This window comes from Narcine bancroftii, chromosome 10 (genome assembly GCF_036971445.1).
Source record: "Narcine bancroftii isolate sNarBan1 chromosome 10, sNarBan1.hap1, whole genome shotgun sequence".
Taxonomy (NCBI): Eukaryota; Metazoa; Chordata; class Chondrichthyes; order Torpediniformes; family Narcinidae; genus Narcine; species Narcine bancroftii.
The window spans coordinates 55719155-55734403 of NC_091478.1; the positions used below are offsets into that span (position 1 = coordinate 55719155).

At 44.2% G+C, this 15249-nt stretch overlaps 1 long non-coding RNA gene across 1 annotated transcript; it reads left to right on the forward strand.

The window, feature by feature from the left end:
• Positions 1-20: 20 nt before the first annotated feature.
• LOC138744585 (uncharacterized) lies at positions 21-11047 on the forward strand. The gene is made up of 3 exons (XR_011345633.1): positions 21-533; positions 6991-7110; positions 10938-11047. It is a non-coding gene; the product is annotated as an uncharacterized lncRNA (long non-coding RNA).
• Positions 11048-15249: the final 4202 nt, after the last annotated feature.

Below are 15249 nucleotides of genomic sequence, written 5' to 3' on the forward strand. Positions count from 1 at the left end.
GCCTGTGTTCAGGCTGATGCAACAAGAGGCGCAAGGCCACGTGACTACGGGGTGTACGTGTGTCCGAATTGCCATTCAATTCCTCCTGCGGCAGTGATCTTGGCGACAGGATCTGGAGGCGAAGGCCTACACACCCGCTCACTTGTAGCCTGTGCAGCAACTGCTGTTCCTTCCGGGTAAAGAACGGGCCCAGTTTTAGGAATTTAAACAAGACGTTGGTGCTGAATGCAATATACCAAAGTACTGGAGAAAGACAGCGGTGTAATGATCGAGTGCTACCAGCAGGAGGCGCTGAGAGGCGGAGTGTTGCATCTTGGGAAAGTTGTATCACGGGGACACTCAAGATGGGGGCCTCCACATGAGGGTGGGCATGTGTATGTTCTGTCCTTCATCCTGTTTGCTTAGTTAATCCAGTTGTTTTAAAATGAACCCAAATTTCTTTATTGGTAATAAAGGAAACATCACGTGGTACCAGGAGTGGAAGAAACAGCCAAGTTCTGCCGTGCAGAAGAAAATAACCCACAGTCTGCATAGTGAGTAGCAGTCGATATCAGCAGAGTAAATATGGAGGTGGAGTGTGCACGCAAGGCCAAGTGCGGAGTGAGAATGACACACAGTCGAATCAAGGTTGAAGACGGATTTCTTGCTCTGCCAGCTCTTTATATTCACTCCTTCTCTCTGATGACAGCAATGATGTCAATGCATTGCTGGCCCCTGACCAACTGGGGTTCCCACTATTGCCCACTGTTTCCCACCATCCCTGAGTTCATGCGGGATAATGGCTGTTGGTCCCTATGGGGCCTTTGTGATCGCTACGCTCAACAGCCATTTTTGTGAGCCGGGTCACGACTTGGTTCACGGCTGCTACACGACTCTTTCCCCCCCCCCCAAAGAACTGGCAATGTGTGTCCATTGTCATTTTAAGCAGTCTACCTCTGCGTTGCGGGGTCTGTTTCTCGACTGGCTCCCTAATGTCTACAGGGGCCTGTTTCAAGCAGTAGAGGGTCAAGGTTTCCTGTTTGCCGGCAAAATCCAATTCACATATCAATCCATTATGCCTGAAACTCTATATGGCCGCTTGTATGGTCATTGGAGAGGTGCCTGGTGCACTCCCCGTTGCACAAAAACATATTCACAGGTGTGCAAATCCTTGGGGATGATTGATTTATCTGTGTGGAGGGGCTAAGGTATCCAGTCTTTCTCTCAGCTGTTTCAGTGCAACCGTGGGGGAGCCTGGATCCTTGGCAGCGGCCCCAGAAGGCAATTCATCCACCCAGTTGGGACTCCAGCATCAGGGCTGCTTTTGTGTCTATGGAACTGCTCCACCAATCTTTTGGCCTGCAGGTGATATGCTGTGTTATGGTGGAGTTGGGTTCCCTACAGATCACCCAGAGCCCCGAGGTAAACTGCACCCCTGTGGGAGGTGAGATGTTCTGAGACTCCGAACTTGGACATACAGGTGTTGATTAGTGCCCTGGCACAGTGCTTATGTCACCCATCAGAACTGCCTCCAGTCACCTCGTGTAGTGGTCAACCATGGTGAGGAGGTATCTATCCCCAAGGGAAACCGGTAGTGCCCCACGATGTCGACGTGGATGTAGCTGAACCTATGCTGCGCTGCCTTGAAAGTCTGGAGAGGTACTTTAGTGTGAGTTTGCACATTGAACACTTGGCAGAATGTACAGGTCTTGGCACAATGACTGACCTGCTTGCGGAGGTTATGCCAGACGAACCTGCTGGCCACCATCTTTACTGTAATTCTGATGGTCGGATGTGCGAAGTTGTGCACCGCGTCGAAGACTTTCCGTCTCCATGCTGCTGGCACAATGGGATGGGGTTTGCTGGTAGAGAGTCGCAGAGGAACATACTTCAGCTGCAGCCTGGAAAGAGCCATCCTGTACGCCGGGATCTCAGGGTTGTCATGTGCCTTGGCTAGGACTGAATAGTTTATGCCCTAGCATAGTACATGGACGGATTCAATGATGGGACAGAAGAGTGCATTGGCCACCATGTTGTTCTTGCAGGCGATGTGCTGGATGTCCATGGTGAATTCGGAAATGTATAAAAGGATTCTTCATGAAATGTATAAAAGAATTCCGCTGACCACTGTGCTGGAGCTGACCACTGTGAGGGGGGTTGGCGCCTCCGACCTGGGGTGAACCAGGCATTACCCAGATCATCATTCACCTTCTGGAATACCTCTGCGGCCTCCCCATCCCAGGATGACTATTGTTCCCTGCCATAAGTGCAAACAGGGGATGCATGATCAGAGCTGCTGCCGGTATAAATCAATGGTAGAAGTTAATCATATCGATGAGCTCCTTCAGCCCTTCATGGTGCGAGGTTTCATGAACTGCTGAATGGCCTCTACCTTCTCGAGCAGTGGTTTCGCCTGTACCTGTTGATCCGATGCCCCAGGAAGTCAGCTCGAACTGACACTTGGCGGGGTTGATGGTCAACCTGAACCCCTGCAGGCGGGTGAATAGTTGTCTGAGGTGGGCCGTGTGCTTTGGTTGAAGTTGGCAATAAGGGTATCGTCCAGGTAGATGAATGTGAATGGGTGGTCCCAGCCCACCGAGTGCATCAGCCATTGAAAAGTCTGAGCAGTGTTCTTAAAAGCCCAAAGGGCATCTTCATGAATTCGAATAGGCTGAAGGGGCTGATTATGGTGGTTTTGGTTATGTCCTTGGGGTGCACTGGGATTTGATGATCTTTCTTCTTTGGCTTGGCTTCGCGGACGAAGATTTATGGAGGGGTAAAATGTCCACGTCAGCTGCAGGCTCGTTTGTGACTGACAAGTCCGACGCGGGACAGGCAGACACGGTTGCAGGGGAAAATTGGTTGGTTGGGGTTGGGTGTTGGGTTTTTCCTCCTTTGTCTTTTGTCAGTGAGGTGGGCTCTGCGGTCTTCTTCAAAGGAGGTTGCTGCCCACCGAACTATGAGGCGCCAAGATGCACGGTTTGAGGCGATATCAGCCCACTGGCGGTGGTCAATGTGGCAGGCACCAAGAGATTTCTTTAGGCAGTCCTTGTACCTCTTCTTTGGTGCACCTCTGTCACGGTGGCCAGTGGAGAGCTCACCATATAACACGATATTGGGAAGGCGATGGTCCTCCATTCTGGAGACGTGACCTACCCAGCGCAGTTGGATCTTCAGCAGCGTGGATTCGATGCTGTCGGCCTCTGCCATCTCGAGTACTTCGATGCTAGGGATGAAGTCGCTCCAATGAATGTTGAGGATGGAGCGGAGACAACGCTGATGGAAGCGTTCTAGGAGCCGAAGGTGAAGCCGGTAGAGGACCCATGATTCGGAGCCGAACAGGAGTGTGGGTATGACAACGGCTCTGTATACGCTAATCTTTGTGAGGTTTTTCAGTTGGTTGTTTTTCCAGACTCTTTTGTGTAATCTTCCAAAGGCGCTATTTGCCTTGGCGAGTCTGTTGTCTATCTCGTTGTCGATCCTTGCATCCGATGAAATGGTGCAGCCGAGATAGGTAAACTGGTTATGATAATGCCTGAATAAATCAACCACTTGCCTCTCTGCTGTGGCCTTGTTGCCGGCTGGGGTCGGGGCATGGTGGTCTGTTCCACTGAGGCGCCGTTTACTCTCTTCGCTTTCTGGAGCACGTCCCTGGGCTGGGACTCTTCGGGTTGCTGAAGTCCTCGTTGATGAGCAAAAGTTGGATATCCTCGGGCAGCTCCTCCATGAAAATCTGCTCAAAGAGCCAGCATGGCTTGTGCCCCTCAGCGAATGCAAACATCTTGCTCATGAGGGCGGATGGGGCCCTGACCCCAAACCATCTAAGTGCAGCGGATGGGTGGCGTGCTCGTGCTGTTATAGCCCGAAGTTGCGGGTTAGTAGCTCTTTGAGAGTGCCATATTTGCCTTGCTTCAGAGGCTGCCATAGGAAATTGACGACCCTTCCTGCTGTGTTCTATTCGGGTCCAACTGACGGTTGGACCTATTGGGGTCACCAGTGTAGCGTGCGCACTATGTGGACTAAGAATGACACACACAGTCGAGTGGAGGTCGAACACTGATTTATTGCTCTGCCAGTTCTGTTTATATTCACTCCCTGCCTCTTGATAACAGGAGTGACATCATCCCAGCACTGGCCTCCAACTGGCCGGCATTCCCACTGTTTCTTGCCGTGCGGGAGGTCACGTGGGGCCTTCGTGATTGTCGTGTTCACCGGCCATTTTGTGAGCCAGGTAGCGACTCGGTTTGCAGATCATTACAGAGGGTTTAAAAGCTCCTAATGGTGAATATTGGATTGAAAATATTGATTACGAATGGAGGTAATTTATTAGAAGTGAACCAGTGGATTAACTCTCACCTGACCTCTAGGCTGAGCTTTAGTAAGGCTGGACCAGACTGTTTTGTGCCCTAGGTTAGCGGGGGTGGGGGGGGGGGTGAAATTCTGACAGGGCTGTGCGGTAATTTGATGTGCACCGTTCAGGAGGCTCTCGGCCAGCCTGTCAGTCAGGTGGAGGTCAGAGGTGACAGGGTGGTCCAGGAGCTCGGCCAGAAAGGTGGCCAACATCAGATGCTTGGAGCCAGTGGCCAAGCTGGGCAGAAGGCTGTACACAAGGTGGACAATCAAGGTCAGGTGGGCTCCGGTGTGAGAGGACACTGCTCCAGCCAGAGCGGCCACCCCTTCATGGTAGTGCTCAGGGTAGTGGGACAGCAGCACCACTTGGCTGACTTGGATGTCTGGCACACTGCACCCCTTGGGTTGTGACCGGATGCTGGCTTTGAGCTTCAGCATCAGAGCGCAGAAGAGCTGCAGGTAGAGGCCAATGATGGCTACGTGCACTCCTGGTTGGACAGCATCTCCTTCCGGTCACAGTCAATGCTCAGGTCTCCAGGGCCGGGAGATGGCGGCCCCATGGGTCGGCGGAGCTCTGGCTTCTGGGTTCAGCCTCCAGGCTCATTCAAGGAGTTGGGCAGCAGGTGGATCATGGCCACAGCCAAACTGGTGTCTCTGGCCAGCGAGCGCCAGATGTGGCAGGTGTTAGCGTCAAATGGCAGTGGGGAGAAGAGGAGGCAGAAGGCCCCCCCCCCCACTTACAGAACCCTTAATTGTGAACCATGCCACACCATGTTGAGATTTATTATTGCCAGTCACCAAGATGTGGTATGCTCCAGGCTCCAGCCTGGGTTGAGGCGACCCAAGCTGTGTGGTTATTACCTGCTGTTCCCAGATGGAAACTGCAGCCTCTGCAGGCAAAATGGCCATTTTCCTTACCCATAATCCCCCATGCAGCTGGAACCGCTCTGCATTTTCCTGATGCTGGCACTGGCAGGGCGGTTCCAACTGCGTGGGGGATTATGGGTAAGGAAGACGACCATTTTGCCCATTGAACCCACATTGAGCAGCCGCCACCATGAGGTGCTAGAATGCTCCAGAGTCCACGGCCCTGATGCTGCGCAATGAGATGCCAGCCTGGAGTGACCCGCTGAGGTGCCGGAGCAGCGCTCCAGGACATTCAAGTGGGATGGAGAATGTGTTGGGCTTGGGACTCGGTTATTGGGCAGGCAGGGTGAGGACAGTGGTGCCCCCTGCAAGTGACGCCTAGGGCATGTGCCCTAGCTGCCATACCCTAGATATGCCTATGAGCTCAAATCCAATCTTTCATCACAGCTCCTGTGACACTCCAGTCAAGCATCAGGAATCCAGATGAACATGCACATCTCCATTATCTGCTACAAACAACAGTGAACAGAGTAATGTATTCAGAGCCATAAAGGCAAAATGAAATCACTGCATTATTGGTCCAGCTGCATTGTCTCTCTTCCACACCCTAGAAGGAGATTCACGTTTGAATGTGACCCACTTGAGTACCAAGCGTTCATTAAATTCTTTGAACATAATATTGAAAGCAAGAATAAAAACCCCAGAGATTGTCTATTATCTGGAACAGTACACAGGAGGACAGCCCAGGGAATTGGCTACATATGACCTTGGACAGAGGATTCATGAAGGTTAAGTCTTTACTCAGGAGCATTTTGGCAATGAGCATAAATTGCTACAGCTTATATGGAGAAGGCTCTTTCATGGTCATCAATAAAACTGGATGACACAAAGGCTCTAAGAGGATGTTGTAATGTCATGGAATTTATCAACTACATGCTTGAGCTTGACATGGCTGCTAATATGCTAATAAGGAAGTTGCCCTATTGGCTGAGGGATTGATGGAGAACTGTGACCTGTAAGTTCCAGGCAGAAAGCAATGAAAGAGCTACCTTTAAGGATATGATGTATTTCCTTGAATGATTCAGTTATTGGGCGGGGGCTCCCCCCTGCAAATGACACCCAGGGCATGTACCCTAGCTGCCATACCCTAGATATGCCTATAAGCTCAAATCCAATCTTTCATCACAGCTCTTGTGACACTCCAGTCCAACAGTAAGCAAAGGGTGGGGAGGTCTGAATTCCAGCCTCATCCAAGAATAAAAATGTACTGTACCTTTGCCACCTCTGTGACAGTTGCAGATAAGGAAAATGATGGCAGAACTAAGGAAAAGGAGAGTTTGCCTGCTGTGAAGAGCTGTTTGTTCTGTGGAGGTGGACTTGCTTGGAGCTGGGTACAATGCTGCTCTCCGGCACTTCTGTAAATAAAAGGATCAACTTCTTGAATGAGGGAGATGTGATTATAGATTTGAGAGAATATTCCTCTCAACAAGTTTTAGAATTTAAGTCAGAATGCTGGCTGCTCCCCAACTTTCCATTGGCACCCAGGCATTAGTAAATCAGGGATGGTGGTGAAGCCAGACTGCAGTTGAGGGAATGATTGGTGGATATTCTCTACTACCCCTGTACTCCAAAGTGTGTGAGCGAGGACACCGTGGTCCCGCTAAATCTTGCAATACTTAAATGGAGATGGACATCGCCATCTGGTTGGGGCCACATGGTAAGATCCTGGCAGCGGAGGCTCTGATATCCCGTCTTGTCTGCTTCTATTAATTCAGCTGTGCTCGCCACTTACAGGATGGATCAAACTGATAACAGATGCTCCATTCAAAATGAGCCCTCAAGTCGAATTATATTTTTTATTTCTCGGCACTTGTCGAAGAGGAAGGGCCTTTGGGTGGAGTCAAAGTTGGATCGGTGAGTTTAAAGAGAAAAAGACCTAGGAAAAAGGGAGAGACATGGGATGGGGGTAGGTGGGGAAGGCACTTGATAGGGAGGGGGGAGAGAGAGAGAGAGAAGCGTAGGATAGATAGAAGTACAGGATAGAGAGATAGAGACTTGGAATAGAGTTGAAATTGAGAAAGATTTTAGATTTATTTGTGTTTGTGAATTGGGGGGTGTGTAGGGGGGGGGTGGGCAGAAACCTGGGAGATTGACTCAAGATTGAGAGGGAGAGATAGAAAAAGACCTGCGAGAAAAAGTACTGAGTGATAAGAAGATCCAGGAGAGACCCGGGGTAGTGAGAAAGATAAATCAACAAGGAGGTTAGGGACAGTGAGAGAGGAGACGTGGGATAGAGTTATGTAGGACAGAGAGGAAGCCCAGGAGAGAGAAATATGAGATAGAAAGAGAGAGTCTTGGGATAGAGGGAAACTGGGGAGATAGAATCACAGACCTTGAATAGTGTAAGACTTGGGTTAGAGGAGATCAGAGGGAGATTAATGGGATGGAATTGGACACAGGATATGGATAGTGTGAGCTTTGGGACAGAGAGAGTGATAGAGAGGGACCTAGGATAGACAGGGAGAGGGAGATTTCTAGAGAGACCCAAATTAGGTGTTGGGGGAGGGGAAGAATGAACAAAGGGAATGTGAGAGAGGAACAAATCCAGGTTGGAGGGTGATCTGGCCTAGATAGATGCAAGAGACGCAGGAAAGAAAGTGAGAGACATGGAATAGGAACAATGAGAGTTGTGACCTGACGGTTTGGGTGGAGAAAGAATGACCAGGAAAGCAAGAGGAAGGAACAAAACAAAACAGAGTTCCAAGCGGCAATCCCCACAGAGAGAAAGAATAAGCAGGACAGAGAGAGAGAGAGAAACTTGTGGTGGGGAGATTGGACAAACTCAAGGTATGTACAGAAAGAGAGAAACAAGGAGAAACCTGAGAAAGCAAGGGCCAGAGACATGACACATTTTGGGGATTAGAGAATCCTTTCCTCACTGGAATTAATCTACCAGACCACTGCAGAGAATTAGTGAGGACAGCAGTGCAATACTTGGTTATATTATTAAATTTGGAATGATATGTTTTATTGTACTAGTTATACACTGAAATGTAATGATAGGCTATAATCTTGTTAGTCTTAACTATCACTATATTTCTATGGAGCTCATATATTTCTTTCATCTTGATTTAGTGCTTGACATTATAAGAAACCCTTTTCATATTTTCATGTCACCCCTGATTTGTGTATCTGCTCATTTCATGTACTGGGCAACTTCCTTACCCCATTCCTGTGATGAACAGGTACACAAATTGGGTGTGACACGTATAGAGAGAGGATATAGGAAATGGCAGGCACTGCTCCCTTGGTCCACAGTTGGTAAAGGGGGCACATAGGGAGAAAATCATTTCCTTAAAGAAAAGGGAGTATGTCTTGGCTGTCTGTGCATAGGACACATCAGCAAAATTTACAGGGTGTGACTCAGCTGCAACATATGTGCTTTAAAGCAGAAAAATGCATATCCACCAAGGAAAGAAGGAAATGGAAAAGGAGCAAGCAGAAATAAAGGAAGCAGCAGGAAACAACTGTAGCCTCTGTCCTGACAAGTGGTCTTACTGGGGGCAGTAAAGATGACTGCAAACTCTCAATAGTGCCTGTATGAGTCAAGGCCAGGTAGGGGAATGCAACAGTGCATTCTTGCACATTTCTTGACCCAGGTATCATTTTGCACAGTGGGGCTAATGAATAAGCTTAATCTTCAGGGAAGAAGGTCAAGGATTCTACTGAGAACTTTGGGTCAAAGGAAGATTATTAAAACCAGCATTGTTTCAGGCCTAGAGGTCACTGGACCGGACAGCAATGACTATTGTGATCTCCCAGGCATATACACGCAGAAGGCTATGCCTGTGCACAGAGGAAAGATCTCCCATTGAAATTATATGGATCGGTGGTTTCATCTGAGGAATGTTCATCTACCTGTGATGTGTTACGACAGATTAAGGAACATTATGATTTACCTGAATCATGCTCTAGTGCCTTTATTACTGTAATTCCTAAGAAGGATAGAGATCCATTGAAGGTGTCTTCATATAGACCAATTTCTTTGTTGAATGTAGACTATAAAATAATAGGTAAAAATTTAGCCAATCGATTCGCTAATACTTTAGCTAAGTTGATACATGTTGATCAAACAGGTTTTATAAAGAATAGGTATGCTTCAGATAATATTCTTCAAGTGATTAATTTGATTAATAAACATCGACAGTGCCCTGACCATCCGATGGTGACATCTCTTGATGCAGAAAAGGCTTTTGACAGAGTTGATTGGAACTTTTTATTTAACGTCTTAGAGAAATTTAAGTTTGGTCCTTTTATTGGTTGGATTAAAGTTTTATACAATAAATCAATATCCAGGGTATTGACAAATGGTCAGATCTCAGAACCTTTTAAATTAACTCGTTCAACTCGACAAGGTTGTCCTTTGTCTCCAGTTTTGCGTTAGTAATTGAACCTTTAGCACAGTTGATACGACAAAATACACAGATACAAGGTTAGAGAGTTTTAGATGAGGAGTATAAAATTAATCTATTTGCTGATGATGTATTGGTGTATTTAACAAATCCAGCTCAGTCACTTTTACATTTGAAGGAATGTTTAACACAATATGGATCTTTGTCTGGATATAAAGTTAACTGGGAAAAAAGTGAAGTTTTTAATTATTAATTATTAATTTGAAGTGGACTGATCGAATTAAATATTTGGGTATAAATGTGGATGTTGATTATCAATCTTTATATAAATTAAATTATGTACCGTTAATGAGAAAGATCAAAACTGATTTGATTTAGTGGAAGGATATTTCTATAAATTTAATTGGAAGAATAAATACAATCAAAATTAATAACTTTCCACATATACAATATTTGTTTCAGTCAATTCCGTGTTTACTTAGTAAGAATTTTTTTTTGAGATTTAAATAAAATGGTTAGGGAATTTTTATGGAAGGGTAAATTTCCGAGAGTAGCTTTGAATAAGCTAACCTGGAAATATGCATTAGAGGGATTATGCTTACCACATTTTCAAAATTGTTATGAGGCAGCTCAATTTAAATTTATTAGTTTATTAATGGATTTGGAACAGCCCCCTAGTTGGGCTAAAATTGAGATGGCGAATATTTCTGAATTTGAAATACATCAATTTTTGTTTCGGTGGAATTTAAATTTATTACAACAATATAATGTGCCTATACTAAAACATTTAATTAAGTTATGGATGAGTAAAAATAGAATGATAGGTTCTAAAGGTAAATTATTGACTTTAACACCATTATATAATAACCAACTTATTCCTTTTTCAATGTATAATCAATGTTTATTACATTGAAAATCTAAAGGTATAAAAAACTTGGGGGATTGTTTTAAAGAAGGTCAATTTTTATCCTTTAATCAAATGAGGGAAGATTTTGATATTAATGAGAATTCTTTATTTGTTTATTATCAACTTTGATCCCTAGTAAAACAAATATTTGGTAGAAATATGATTTTACCTAAATTGACTAAATTTGAATCTTGTGATTGCAGCAAAGAAGAGATATATTTCATTGATGTACCAAATATTACAGGAAAGTATGGAAAAAAAGGGATGGAATAGATCTAAGATTAAATGGGAAAGGGATATCAACTTTACTTTTTCTGAGGATTATTGGTTAGATATCTGTCATGATAGTGTTACTAGATTGATAAATGTTCATTATGCAATGGTTAATTACAATTTTTTTACATCAATTGTATTTAACACAGGGGCGTGGCAAGATGGCGTAAGGAATAGATGTGCCTTCCAGTCCTCTCCTGACACTTTGTTATTGTTTTGTCTATAAGTGCCCATTAAAACTTTTTAAAAAGTTTATAAATAGTTAGAAGTTTTGAATTAGCTCCTAATGGTACAATTGTTAAAAAAAGTAAAAAAAAACGGCAACAGATTGTTAAGAAACTGTATTTCCCGAAGTTATCTGAGCCTACCTGTTTACAAGAAGCCAGGACTCAGCGTGGAATGGATCCAGGAGAAGAAGTGCAAGACTCGGTAACGGAGCTCTGCTTTTTACCGGTAGGGCTCTTTAAAGATGGCGCCTGGCAGCCTTTGGAACAAAGGGCTAGCAAGACGCGTGTACTTCAATCAACGCCCGCTATGAGCGCTGTCACTGAACCTTTGATAGTTGGAACAGCTGGGACACCGCCAGCTGAAGACCCGACTTTAAAGAGACGTCCACCAATCGATGTAGCGGTGGCGCTGCGAAATGCACCACCAGTTATTCAATAGATTTTGATGTAACGAAGGCTCTTGATATAATATGGGTTAAGGACAACTCTGACTATCAGTCCTCTGATACTGCTGAGGAAGTTGTGGCAGGGGTTTCTACACGTAGTCATACTGCAGGAAAAGCAGTTAAACTAAGGGAAGGAATGGAAGACCCTTTGGTTATTCAGAAACAGCAGGATCTTATTGTACCTGAATCTATTCCAGTTGATATGCTTATTAAGAATCTTGAATTTAAGTTATCTTCTTCAATAAAAGAGATAGGTAAATCTTTAGTTCAAGTTAACACTAAGCTTAATACCTTGGTGGATATTAATACTCAACAGAAGGTTGATTATGGAGCTTTTAAGCTTGAAACGAATGAAAGACTTGATGTTTGTGACCAAGGTATAGTCGAGGTACAAGATCAATTACAAGACGTAAATAAAACAATTGAAACTTTACAAATCCAGAATAAAAATTTAGCGAAAAAGGTTGACTATTTGGAGAATCAGTCTAGACGGAACAACGTAAAAATTGTTGCTTTGCCAGAAGATATAGAAGGACCAGATCCAAGAAAATTTTTTACCGAATGGATTCCACAAGTGTTAGGAGAAGATAAGTTCCCGGAGGGCTTAATATTGGAACGTGCTCATAGAGCTTTGAGAAGAAAGCCTTTTCCAAGACAGAATCCAAGACCTGTTCTGGTTCGTTGTTTAAACTATTATGATAGAGAGACAATTTTGCGTGTGGCTATTAGAAATGCGCAACAAAATAGATCTCCTTTGATGGTTCAGAATAATCGTGTTTTTTTAAATCCGGACTTAAGTCAAGAAGTTATGTCTCAACGACGTGAATTTAATCCTGTGAAAGAAGTGCTATGGAAAAAAGGATATAAAGCAACATTTAGATACCCTGCAGTATTGAAGATTTTTCAAGATGGATATCAACCAAAATTTTTTGATAACCCTAAGGAAGCTATGGAATTTGCTCAATCGTTACCAATTACGCGATTTCAGGAACGACGTAGTCTCCCACGGTCTCCAAAGAGAGTGGAGATGCAAGATGGGAGTTGAATTTCAAGAAGAAATGGAAGCAATGGTGGTCAGAGTGACAAAGTTGATTAAAAAAAAATTCTGAGAAGATTTTAGATAATGATGATGGTTTAATGTGAAATGGGAGTTGGGAGAGGGAGCTGGGTGGGCATTATTTTCCAGAAGTTGTCAGCTACGTGTGAGTTATCTCACACCCAATATTTTGTGGGAGTTACCACATTGTGCGGTTAAGACAGGAGGAGGTAGTTGTAACCTCTTACCTGTTTTTTTTTTACTAATTTTTGGATTTAGGAGTGAAGTTTTTTTTATTATTTCTTTTTAAAGAAAAATTAATTTTTTTTTCTTGTAGTTTTAAGAGGGGATAAGGGGAGGGTTTTTTTCCCTCTTGTTTTTTTTTCTTTTTTTTTCTTTTTTTGTTTTTGTTTGTTTGCGTTGTAAGAAATGTCTAAGTTAAAGTTCACTTCTCTTAATGTTCAGGGTTTAAATAATCCTATTAAGCGTAAAAAAGTACTTGCTTACTTAAAAAAAATTAAAAGTTGATGTGGCTTTTTTACTGGAAACTCATTTAACAGATAAGGAAGATTTGAAACTTAAATGTGAATGGGTTGGACAAGTTTTTTATTCTTCATTTAATTCAAAGGCGAAAGGAGTGGCAATTTTGGTGCACAAGAATCTACCATTTCAGTTACAGAATGAAGAAAAAAATGGTGGAAGATTATTAAAATTGAATTTTACAATTTTTAATGAGGCTTGGACTTTGCTTGACCTTTATGCTCCAAATGTTGAGGATACAGCTTTTGTTGTGGATATGTCTTTATTACTTGGACAAGCAAATTCTAATGTGATGATTGGGGGAGATTTAAATGTGGTATTGGAGCCTTTATTGGACAAGTATCCAAGAGTAATTAAGAAATCTAAGATGGCAGTACAAGTGACTAATATGATGACAGATTTGAATTTAGTTGATATTTGGCGGAGATTTAATCCTACAGAGAAAGATTTTTCGTTTTATTCCTCACACCATAATTCTTTTTCAAGAATTGATTATTTTTTAACTTCAACACATTTGCAGGATAAGGTTATATCCGTGGATTATAAGGCTAGGTTGGTTTCAGATCATTCATTACTATTATTAGAATACCAGAGTTCACAAGATGTTCAGAGAACTCCAAGTTGGAGATTTAATACAATGCTATTACAAAAACCAGAGTTTATTAGTTATTTAAAAAAAAAAATTGAGGTTTTTATTAGTAATAATATTAATTCTGTTTCTAGTCAGTTTGTTTTATGGGATGCAATGAAAGCTTTTTTACGAAGTCAAATTATTAGTTATGCTTCTAAAGTAAAGAAAGAGAAAATCAGAGATTGAAGATTTAGAGAAAAAAATAACTTATTGAAAAAGAATTTCAAAAAAATGCTACCGAAATGCAAAAGAATCAGTTATCTAATTTAAGTCAGGTCAGACTCGGGGTCGGAGGAGACAGTGAGTCAGTGCCTGGTGTCGGGTGAGAGGAGGAGGAGCCAAGAGACAGCATCAGAGAGTGAGTAAAATAAAAGCTGCACTTACCAGGACTTGGGCTCAGTCAGGTCAGACTCGGGGTCGGAGGAGACAGTGCCTGGTGTCGGGTGAGAGGAGGAGGAGGAGGAGCCGGGAGTTAATTGGGGTTAATTGATAAGGGGCAAATAAAAGGAGTAGAAAAGGAGGGAGTGGCCAGCAAGGAGCAGCGCAGTGAGTGAGTGGCCCAGTGAAGGAGTGGGGACTTTGGTTCGGGGGACTTCGGTGAGCAGGGGCTAAGAAGGAGCTTATTAGTAAAGGGTATTATAGTAAGAAAGGAAGAAATGGAGTCAGTTGGGGTAGTTAAGTGCTCCAATTGTGGGATGTGGGAAGTGAGAGACTGCACAGCTGTTCCTGATGACTACACCTGCAAAAGGTGCATCCAATTGTATATAATGAGTGACCGTGTTAGGGAGCTTGAGCTGCAATTGGATGAACTGAGGATCATAAGGGAAGCAGAGGCAGTGATAGAGAGGAGTTACAGGGAGACAGTCACCCCTAGAAGGCAGGAGTCAGGGAATTGGGTGACTGTGAGGAAAGGAGGGAGAGCGCCAGTGCAGAGTACCCCTGTGGAAGTGCCCCTCAGCAACATGTATTCGGCTTTGGATACTGTTGGGGGGAACAGCCTATCAGGGACAAGTCGTGGGGGTCAGGTATCTGGCACAGGGGCTGCCCCTGATGTTCAGAAGAGAAAGAAGGATAACAATAGGATTCTTGTAGTTGGGGATTCATTAGTCAGAGGGACAGATAGGAGGTTTGTGGGAAGAGATAGGGGATCCAGACTGGTATGTTGCCTCCCTGGTGCCAGGGTCAGGGATATCTCTGATCGAGAACATAGCATTCTGCAAGGGGAAGGAGAACAGCCAGAAGTCGTGGTCCATGTGGGGACCAATGAGTTAGAAGTGGGGATGAGGTCCTGAAAAAGGATTATGTAGAATTAGGTAGGAAGTTAAAAAACAGGACCTCCAAGGTAGTAATCTCTGGATTGCTGCCCGTGCCACGAGCTAGTGAGGGTAGAAATAGGAGGATGTGGAGGATGAATGCGTGGCTAAAGAGATGGTGCAGGGGGCAAGGGATAAGATTTCTGGATCATTGGGATCTCTTCTGGGGAAGGTCGGACCTGTACAAGAGGGATGGACTCCACTTGAACTGGAGGGGGACCAATGTGCTGGCAAGTAGATTTGCTAGAGCTGTGGGGGTAGGTTTAAA